Below are 11,552 nucleotides of genomic sequence, written 5' to 3'. Positions count from 1 at the left end.
GGTCATGACCAGAATCCTAGCACACGGGTTCTTCATGTGGATACTTAGCTTCCTCAGCGCATGGTGGCTTGGTTCCACCTTAAGAGAATCAAGCAGAAGCCTCATCCCTTTTATCTCAAAAGTCACACAGTGTCACCTTTTCCATGGCCACTGACCTACCCAGATTCAAAGAGAAAATATAGACCTGTACACCTACTGATGGACAAGTGTCAACATTGCACCATAATAAGAGCACAAAGGATGGGATATAGATTATTGTGATCACCTTTGGAAAACATACTCTTCTACATTCCAAAATACCAAACATGCAGTGATGAAGACAGGCAAATTAACCAGTATTTGAAAAAAGTGAAAGTAAGACAATAGTGGTTTCATACCTTATACCACCACCCTGTGGCCAGGAAGAGCAAGGCCCATATTTCTGATCACTGTTCCTCAGCCTGCCAAACTTGGGCCACCAGTTATACTTCCCCAAACTCCCCGCCACCCTCTACAGCCTTGTTAGAGAGCAGTTTAAGGAATAAGTCTCCATCTTTGACAGCTCTCTTTTTGTTGTTGGTGGTTCTGAAGCTCTGAGAATGGACTTAAGACAAGTGGAAGAAATTAATCAATACAGTATTACCTAAAATCTGAATTGCTGGTCCATTAGTTTTCTCTTAGTTCCACCAATTAAAATGCTGGTTCATGGCCTGTTTGCCCTCAGAAATGCTCGTTGCCTTTTTGCTCTTCTAAATTTGGTGGTCTCTTCATCAGGATCCTACGTCATCTACCTTTTGTTGGAAGCAAGGAGCGAGGGTACTCCTCCCTCTGCCTTGGGTAGAATCTCTGGCCAGTAGCTGCATTTCCTTCATGACCCTATCACCTGGGTTTCAGGAACACTCCATTCTCCATTCTCCCTTTCTTCCTCCATTGTAGGGAGATGGTGCCCCACCCCCCGCTGTTGCTAATTTCTGGGTTGACATACCATCCCATCTGACTTCTCTCAACTATTCCACCACCTAAACTAAGTCCATGGTTAAATGCCCTCTGTTTCAAAACCATAAAGTTACTCTAGTGTTATTTAAGTATTCCAGTATTATTTTAGCTATCCTATCTCTGTTGCAGTTTTTGTGTATTTGTAGCTGAATCTACAAATTTTTAAAAATCAAACTAAGTCTATGTCACGTTCTCTTTCCTTTTAAACTGTGGCTTCTCCCATTTTAAAGTAAGTTAAGAATGTATTAATTTATAATTTATTCACTTTCAGACAAGACAGGTATTTACTGAACACATTACAAACTATACACATTTAATAAATAATTCTCACAACTCAATGAAGTTGGGACATGACCCTGCTCTTATAGTGAAAAACAACTGAGATTCAGATAAGTTAATAAAATAGCTTATCCAGAGGTCTTTTTATTATTCTTCCCACTAAAATACACTGTGTCACTGCATATCTTATTTTCACTCATTGGTCTTTATCCTGGTTTAAAATTAGCCATTTGGAATTTGGTAATAAATTTCTGGGTGTTTAGTGAGCTCCTCCAAAGTCCTTATTTATGTTCTTGATAAGTATTTTTTTTCATCGATGCTTTGATAAATCAAAGCTTTTGGCTCAGAGTTAGTTACTATAAGAATCCAATTGGTACTAAGGTAAGGAAGGGGAGTTAAGGCATTTCAGGATAGGTGGACACAAGCAAATCACCAATAATTATTTCAGTTTTTCACTATTTGCATACTACTCTCATAGAACCCAAAAAATTTAATTTGTAGAAAGAACGTCTACAAATAAATAAATATTAGCATTGAAATAAACCTGTTACTTGCTTACACAGGAGGCCTGTTATTAGGAAGACATTTCATTGAATTCATAATATCCTCATTATTATAACTATAGTCAGCTATTCTCATGTCACAAAAATGCTTCTTCATAAAGTGATGGTTTTGTTGAAGCCATGTATGCAATGAGCCAGATGAATAGCATCAAAGTTTATTTGGTATCACCTTGAAACATGTTTGCAGGCTCAGAAACACGCATCTTTTATGTATATGTGTATTCCTTTACACTCTTACATGTAGACTAATTTTGTGACAATTGGAGTTTTTCTGAGTTTCTTTTGGGGAAAAAATAGAGAAAAACGAAAGGTTGAATGTGAAGACAGAACCAAAGAAATGTGAAAAGCTGAAAGTGAAAATAACAGGTCTCTATCATAGGCAGGACTCTAAGATGTCCCCCAGTATTCCCTGTCCCAGGTGTACTCACACTACATAATCCTCAGAACTGTAAATTTGATGTCTTTTACATGATTAGGTTAGGTTAAATGATACCATTAACCCTGAGATGGAGAGATCCTCTTGGAGGTTGAGACCTCATCAAATGACCCTTTAAAACAGTTTTCTCTGGCTGGTCATAGCAGGGGAAGTTGGAGAGATTTAAAGGGGAAGTTGGAGAGATTCAAAGGGCATTTTAGTTGCTGAGACGGAAGGGACCTCTTGGTAAGGAAGTGAGAGTAGTCTCTAGGAGCTTAGAGCTGGTCCCAGCTGATAGCCAGCAGGGAAACAGGGATTTTGATGCCACAACAGCAAAGACCTAAATTATCCCAGTGACAACAACGAATTAGGAAAAGAACACTCAACTCCATGTGAAAACGCAGCTGGCTGACACCCTGATGTTAACCTGAGCAGAATCCAGCCTTGAATTGCCTGGACTTCTGACCCACAGAACTGAGCTAAATGGATGTTGTTACATGTTGCTCAATTTGTAGTCATCCATTACCTAGCAGTAGAAAATGAATACACCTCCAAATGTGGCCAAACAAATCCCTTTCAGTGCACTGGGAAAGCATGGGTTGACAGAACATAGAGGAGTTTTTGGGCACAGACTTGTCCAATAGAAGTCATACCGTACCCTGAACAACTCCTGTGGGTTCACAAAGTATTCAGATTTATGGAGTACTGAGGTTTTATCATTCAGCTTTAGTATGTTAAAAGCATGTATAGTGTCCAAACTCATCAAGCACATTTGATCTGGGCAAAACTCCAAGAATTCTATGAGTTTGAAGCTCAGTTCCTCTCAGCATTTGGGTCCATAATCATGTTTGTAAGCAGATGGTAATCCAAGACATTGTATGATAGAAAAACCCTACCTCAATATTTTCTCTCTAAATCCAAATCACTTCCCTAAGATGTGTAATAGTCAAATAAAATGGTAAACTATATTTTGTGGAATAAGCTGGCATTCTTATTGTTGTACTTACTGACCAACAAATGGATTTGAATTTTTGAGAATTCTTGTGTGCAAGTGTAATTTACAAATACCTGAAAAGCACAAACATAATCACAAAAACCTAAAAAATGTGTTAAAGACCATGCTGATAATTATTTTCTCACAAAGATAATTGTAAAGTATATTATTAAATTGTGTTGGGCAAATATAACATTCCTGAAAAGTTGGGCATAAAAAAGTATTTTTAATAACATAATTGCTACTGAACATATTAAATTTTAGAGATGGAGTTTATTGGTAGCCCTTACCATTTGCCTTTATCTCTTTAACTATGATAAATGTGATTTCTGAGCATTTATTTAGGGAGTGAAGTTAACCTTATGAATAACAGCATACTTCTGTACACAGTATGAGTTGTATTGGTTTGCTCTAGAGTGTTAGTATCTGAAAATGATGAAAAAGAGACCTATTACATACTTATTGTTAGCACTGACTGATGGACTGAGTAGGGCATGAACACACTTTTGCTGCAATGAGACTTTAAGTATAGATTTTAAATTTATTGATGCCCTGAATACTAGAAGATTTTATATACTGCAATGCCATCTCAATCATGAATCAAAGTGTGGTATGTGGGCCATGTGAGATGATTTTATAGATAGCACATCTAAGAACATTTTTACTTAAGTAGGTATTTATTTGAATGTATATAAATGTGTCTGTCCTTTCTATTTAAAGAAAATGATATGTGTTGAGTATTTATGTCAAGTAAAGCCATGACGCTATTTTCTAAAAAATCAAATATATTTAAGTAAAAATGAAATGAAATATAATAAAATGATTATTTTAGGTGTTAAATGGATATGGCAAAAATTGTCGAAGTGGTTTAAACATTTAAAATATGTTTTATTTCTAATTTTTTCCTTAATTTGATTCCCAATTCTAGTATTAATTATAACCCTTTACTTTTCTAAAATATGTTTACAAAAGGCATTAAGTTAATGTCAGCAATTAAATGTATTTATTTTAGAATTTAAAGGTATTTATTTTAGTTGTGCAAATAATTTTTCTAAATTATTCACAAACTACTTTCTCCTATATAAAGGTTCTAAATCCAAATTTCTCCACATCTTGTGATATGTGTTTTAAAATACAATTAAGATAATCTATTTTCAACCTTTGCTTCATATAATAGTTTTGAAATACATATTTTTTAATTGGGTCAATAAAATAGTTGATCAACAATCACTTTTATAATCACTGTTTTTGTATGCATATTTTAAAATTTTAGTATATAGATGTTTATATTAAAAATGGTTTTAGCATATTTATATAAAGGATTTTTATACGTGTTATACAGTTAGTTGTTAGTGGTTACATAATAACCGAAACTAGTATCTGACACTTTGTTCAGTATTTGTGATATAACAGAAAATACTGATGTTGTGTAAATTGTCCGTGTTCAGTATAAAACAGAACTAAGTCACAGTGCTTTTGAAGATGAACAAAAATGCTATTTCATTATGAAATATTTTGCACACCTCCAAATTATATTAGAATTTTCCCACTCCACCCTTAGGGCCTCTATATTATCTGAATCCTCCCCAGATCATCAGCAATGAAAATGGATAATGTTTTATTCTGTACTCTGCCTCATTTAGTGTTAGTTACTACTGCTATTGCCTCTGTCTATATCTTACCATGTGATTGACACCAAAAGCAATCTTAGGATGGAGAAGCAGAGTCTTCTTATTTAGGCGCACCCTGGAATGCATTATAATTACATACTCAAGGGAACTTATGCAAAACACAATTTTACATTTACATTATGGGCTCTGCCTGCAGGCAATGACAGTAAAGAGTAATGAGATGAAGCCAAAGATTTCTGCAAACTCTTCTCTCTGCAAAAAAATGGGAGGAGGAGGCTCAAGGGAAAGAAATCCTGTAAAAGTTGCATGTCATAAATAAAATACTTTATTTGAAAGGAATATGAGAAAGAAGACTGTTTTAGTTAGGGAACAGGTTAAGCTGATATAACAAAAAGACCAAGAATACAATAGCTCGAAGGAAAAAAAAAAAAAAAAAAGAATTTTATTCTCTCACATATCGGTCCAGAGGAAGGCAGGGGATTCAGGGCAAGCAGGAGACTCTGCTTCCCAAGGGTACAGTAAGGAACCCAGGTTTTCTATGTGGGGCTCTTTGAACCCCTCAAGAGCTTCCTCTTGACTACATATTAAAAACTGGCTCACCAGCACTGTGTCTACCCAAAACTAAGGAAAGGAGAAAAAAGAGAGCAGGGAGCAAGACTGGGATATTGCATATATCAGTTCCCCTTACATTGCATTGTCAAGAACCCAGCCTTACATATCCACACAGAAAACTTGGAAACTATAGTGTCTTGCTGGGCAAACACTCAGCAAGAACTTGAGAAGCTTTACTATTAAAGGAAAACAGGGAAAGTATATTAGAGAAAGACTAGAAGTCTCTGCCTTTGGCCTTGAGCCGCCAAGGATCCACATGCACCATCTTCCCATACAAAGAACACAGCAGGTTCTCTCCTAAAAATGCAATTAAAGCTTATCCAGTTATTGTTCCCAGATCAAAATCTGAGATCTTTATTTCTCTCCACCTGTTCTAAAACTAGCTCTTCAGAAATTAGTGGTTTATTATCTAATATACAAGTTACTTACAATCCCATATATCTCAATGCAAAATGGTGGAGTAGGATAAAGAAATGGAATAAACACTACAATTCTGGAAAGAAAGACTAGGAAACATAGTAATCACTATGACATTGTTTGGCAGGAATTCAAAAGGCTTCCTTCCCAAGAATAAAGTAAATTCCTTGGTTAGGCTCTGGTTCTGATCTCTGGAAGGAACTCCTTTATCTACTGTGCCCCACCCCCATGGCCAGTGGGTTTACCCCTTGTGAGTCATTTTTGCCCATTATCCATTTTCTACTGTGGTGTCACCTTATATCAGTCTGGGTCTAATCAGAAGAGAAACCACAGAGTAATTTGAACAAGGAAAGTTTACTATAAATTACTAACTATAACAGGGATTTGTAATCACGAGAATTTGGCTAATAAGAATAAAAGAGAACTAAATAATAGGAATTGTTTATATAACGAGCAGTCACTATCCTTAGGGCTGAGATAGAACTCCAAGGAAGAAGCCCCCAGGGACTGAAATGTAGACCTCAGTGGAGAGACCATGGCTCATTGAATGTCAGAGAAGCCACTGCAGGGTTGACTCAGTGAAATTTACCAGAAATCCACCCTCTAGGGTGCTAAAAATAGCTGTTCATGAGGTGGTGTCTTGCTATAGGAACATCACTATGAACCTGCCTGAGGAAGCTGCTGCCTCTCAGTACTGCTGATTGCCATACTCCGTAGGAACCAAGCAATGGAGAAGCCACACGTGCTACAAGAGCCTGCCAGTTGAGCACACCAAAGCTGGAAAGAAAACCCTTTCCTTCTGCAATCTCTTTCCAGCACCTTCTATTGACAGAGTTTAACACTGTACCAACTGGCAGGAGAAAAATATTTAAAGGGTAACCTCCATTTCTGCAGTGCAGGCCATAAAAGATGAATTTATTAGAGTGGGGAGGCATAAGATGGTAAGTGGCACACATCTGAAGTGAGTGGTTGGGAGTTACCCTGTTGGTGACTGCATGGCTTTTGCAGTATGCTTTCTGCTGGTACAGTTTCCAGTTGGAGACTGCTGGGTCAGGCACCATGTTTGTGATTTCCTTGGCAAACAATGTTCCCCCAAATTTAGTAGGCTCCTCGTCTCCTTGTTTCCACTCATGTCCATGTTAAAGAGGCTTCAGTCAAAGATCACATGTTGTTACAGTTCTTAAGTTTTCAGACTCTATTTTCTGGTTGTTACATTCAGTATACCCAGCTCTCCCTTAATTTAGAGTGGCTACCTCAAGGCCACCTAAAAAAAGAAGACTTAGGTGAGAATGGAATGCCCTCAGTCTATTGTTGTAGGGCTGGCTCCCACTTTCTGGCTGGGAACATATATAGGAGGCTCTTGCCTGAGGGACAATGTTGTCTCCTGTGGTTTGGGAGAAACAGAAAAAGTTGGCTTTGCCAAACCTGAAAGCCCCCTAATACTGTCAAATTAGAAAAATATGAATTTATACTATATATAAGAAAGCCTCCATTTTAACTATATTCCCTTTCACTTCTGCTTGCAAAGTGACTAATTCTTATCTGACAATCACTGTCAAACCTGCCACATCTGTTTCTTTACTAACTACTTTCCAATCAATCAGTCATTACCTCATATTGTAAGTTTATGTTATAGCAGCACCTCATTTCAGGTAATAATGTCTGCATTAGTTTGTTATACACTGTAATAAATAACAGCGATTCAAACAATAAGTAAGTGTGTATTTCTCTCACATAATAGTCTAGATGTAGGCAGACTGCCTCCAGGAGGTGTACTGGTCCCCTCTGATATACCAAGAGACTAGCCGACCACTTGGGAGACAAGCTGATTGCCTTGACTCAGACTTTAACTCTTAACGGAGCAACAATATGTCCTCAAGCAGACACCTTCCTTAGATAGGAGTTTGCTGTCTCTGCCCACAGTTTCACCATGTCAAGTCTTACAGAACATCAGATTCAGCATCATACCTCATTCATTACTCAAACCAAGAGACTTACTTTACAGCAAAGAAGTTAGGACCACTGATACATTGTCCAATGGTCTTAAATACTACACCTCACTGAGAAATCTAATCATGATGGTAAAAATAAACATAATAACCTGTTTAAGGCCCAGATAAGTTCCAGCTCAAGGCACAACCCTTGATGGGTTGGGATACTCCAACATGAAGCATGTGTGCTAAATCAATGGCTAATATATGGTGCTGTAACTCTGAAACTAGAATACACATTGCTCAGAACATGAGGTGAAAGTAGGATTTCACCAAGAAATCCTCAGAACATGAGGTGAAAGCAAGATTTTATCAAAGGGTGAAAGTAGGACTGACCCCTCAAACCATTACTCCCTGTGACCCATTTGCAGAATTTGCGCTTTTGACTTTGAAACTTTATGTCAGCCATATTTGAGGTCCTGGTCTGGAAGTGGGGTGGGATGAGAAATGCTTCTATCAGGACACAACGGTTACAGTGAACTTGATGCTACAGTTACCACCTAGTAACCTGGCTCCTTAATGCTGGGAACAAATTGGCCAAAAAAGAAAGTTATTGTAATGCTGAATGTAATTCTGATCACCACAAGCTATGGTAGCTGGTGTACAACGAGGAGAGTGAAGAGAATATATTGAGTGCAGGGGATTCACAAGGCTGTTACTTTGTGCCTTTATGCCCACTGATCAGGACAAATGGGCAATCATAGCAACTGCAGGCCAAGTAGGATATGGCAAGTAAGGGGTCTCTCAGGGATGAGGGCCTGGATGATTCCATCAAGCAAGCAACCAAGATCAGCTGAGATGCTAGCTGAGAGAGAGGGAGATCTAGAGATTTTAAAAACATGGCAGAGGAAGGAAATGTTGAATGTCAATGACAGAGGTAGGATTAGCTACAGTAATAGGAACATAATATTAATATTATGCGCTTCTTAATATTAAGTGCTTGCCAAGATTGTGGCCAGCCACAACTCGAAGGGAACTCTGTAAATGAATGCAGGATACGAGCAGATCTGAGTGGTGGAAGCAGAAAGTGTGCTGTGTTAAACACCATTGTGCACCATTTTAAATCTCCATGATCACACCCCTTATTCCAGCCCCTTCTTAGGCAACGTGTTCTAGACGAAATGACCAGGCTTTACACTGCACCCAGACAATGCCTAACCTTGGATTTGTGCTGTGTATCTCTCTGCTCAAGGAAACTCAAAAGGTACAAATGTATGTGTGCAATCCAAAGTGTGGGGTAGTTAGCACCGGGGAACCATTTTCACCAGTAGGGAGATGAGAACCAATGGAAAAAATGATATCCCCTTTTCAGCCCTAGGTAGTTCTGGCTACCTATAAGGGTTGTCAGAGGGTTTCATTGGATGGAACACCAGACAACTATAGCAGTGACTGTAACTTGATAACTTTTCCTATTTCACATTCCTTCTCCCTTATTCCTGCTCCTGTGATAAGTTCTAAACTACTTCCATGTAGGTATTTGACTCAGATTTGATTATCAAGGCAAATTTATTTAAGGTAGGAGGCTCTGCTCCAAAAGGTCATCTAGGAATCAAGGTTCCTTTCACCCTGTTGTTCTCCCAACCTCCCAAGTTCCTCCCAAGTTCCTCTCTGCTCCTCTGCATAGTTAAAGCCAACTCCCTAGCACCAGGTCCATATTTCAAAAAACAGTGAAAAAGAAATCGAGGAAGACAAGAACATTACTTCAAATGAAGTGACCTGGAAGTTGCTTTTTTTTTTTTTTTTTTTTTTTTTTTTGAGAGAGGGTCTTGCTCTGTCACCCATGCTGGAGTGCAGTGGCATGAACAGGGCTCACTCCAGGTTCAACCTCCCCAGGCTCAAGCAATCCTCCCACCTCAGCCTCCCAAGCAGCTGGGACCACAGGCACACACCACCACACTTAGCTAACTATTTTTTGTAGAGATGGAGTCTTGCCATGTTGCCCATGCTGGTCTCAAACTCCTGAGCTCAAGCCAGTCCTCCCACATCGGCCTCCCCAAGTGCTGGGATTACAGGCATGAGCCACACCGCACACATCCCTAATCACTTTTTTAAAATTCGCTTTAGCAACAAGTCACATAGCCACTCTACTGCAAAGGAACCTGTAGTCTAGCTGGATAGCCCTGTGCCCAGGTAAACCTTTGTTGATCCTGTTCCTAAATGAAGAATGGGAGAAGTGGATATTGACAGCAGTCTGTGCCACAAAAACATATAGAAAATGTAGTAGTATATATTGAAGAATTTTCAAAACATGTTCCCTCTACCAACGAGTAATAACCGCTAGGTATCTGGTCATGTAAGTATGCCTCAACATTTTATCTGACACTAATTCTGCCATTTTCAACCAACGCACTCTGTATCTGCCATCTGTATTTCATTTTCCTTGTATATCCACACCTGTTTTGCCTATTCACTTAAGAGAACGTTGATTTTTATTAATTATGATGGCTTTATGTATTAAAATTAATAATGCTACTTCTCACATTTACTTCACATTTTCGTTAGTGTATTTTAATTTTGGTTCTGGTATTTTAAAATTATTTTGGGGCTTAATATACAATGATGGCTGTTTGAGGCCTATTCATTTTGTCCCATTGATTTATCTTGATTATTGCCAGGGCATTCCATTTTATTAGTGTAGCTTCAGAAAACATTCAATAGCTAGTCTAGTCCTTATGTTATTTAACATCTACTCATCTTCTCACCTGTTTGTTCTTCCAGAGAGATACTAGAATTATTTTTTTCCAAGACCAAAAGTAAATTCCACTGACTTTTTATTGTAGCAATGTTAGCAGAATAACATAGTATGGGAAGGCTGACATAGTACTGTTTTCTCACACACACAAAAAAACCTGGCTAGAATGCATAAACTCTATTTATGCACCTTTTTTGAATTTCATTAAAAGTTTATGAAAAAGTGAAGTATAAATTTTTTACCTTTCACTCTGCATATGTCTCAAGATTTTCTTCTAGGTGCTTTATAACTTAATATTTTGCAGTCTTTTTGTTTTATTGAGCAACTTATATTTGTTAGTATCAAGGAAAACATTGGTTTTTACATTTAATTTTTGTGTTAAATTACCTCACTGTGGTCTCTATCAGTATTAATTTTTCTAATAATTCTTTGGGTTTTCAAAGACAATATTTTTGGATGTTAGCAATAATTATGCCAATTATTTCTGCATTCTATTTAATTGAGTTTCTTAACACTAGCAAAGCAGAGCTAACTCACGGTGGGGACAACAGCTATTTTAGTATATACTATTACTATTATTTCTGTTATTTGCATTTTTTATGTAGTTCTTTTGCATCTGTCATAAGTGAGATGACCATTATATTTTTGCTTATTTCTCAGATTTTAATGCTAATTTAAGGAAATGCATTAGGAAGTTTTTACTTTTTCAAGAGTTTATAACATCATTTGAATTGGCTCATACTTCAGAAATTTAAAATAATTAAATACCCCAGATTCTCTAGGCCTAATGTCTTCGATAGAATCATTTAATTACATCTTAAAATATTTTTTGGTAACTCACTTAACAGTTTCCATGTTTTCTGAATCATTTTGGTAAATAATTTCTCCAGAAATCAGTGATTATATAAAGATGATTGTATATTTTTTAGCATTTAAAAAAAAAACTACAGGTTTAAAATCAAATACCAAAAAATAAAGTACAG

Source organism: Pan troglodytes, chromosome 14, assembly GCF_028858775.2.
Source record: "Pan troglodytes isolate AG18354 chromosome 14, NHGRI_mPanTro3-v2.0_pri, whole genome shotgun sequence".
NCBI classification, from domain to species: domain Eukaryota; kingdom Metazoa; phylum Chordata; class Mammalia; order Primates; family Hominidae; genus Pan; species Pan troglodytes.
The sequence above is the reverse complement of the archived record's forward strand: the minus strand, read 5'-3'. Positions refer to the sequence as shown.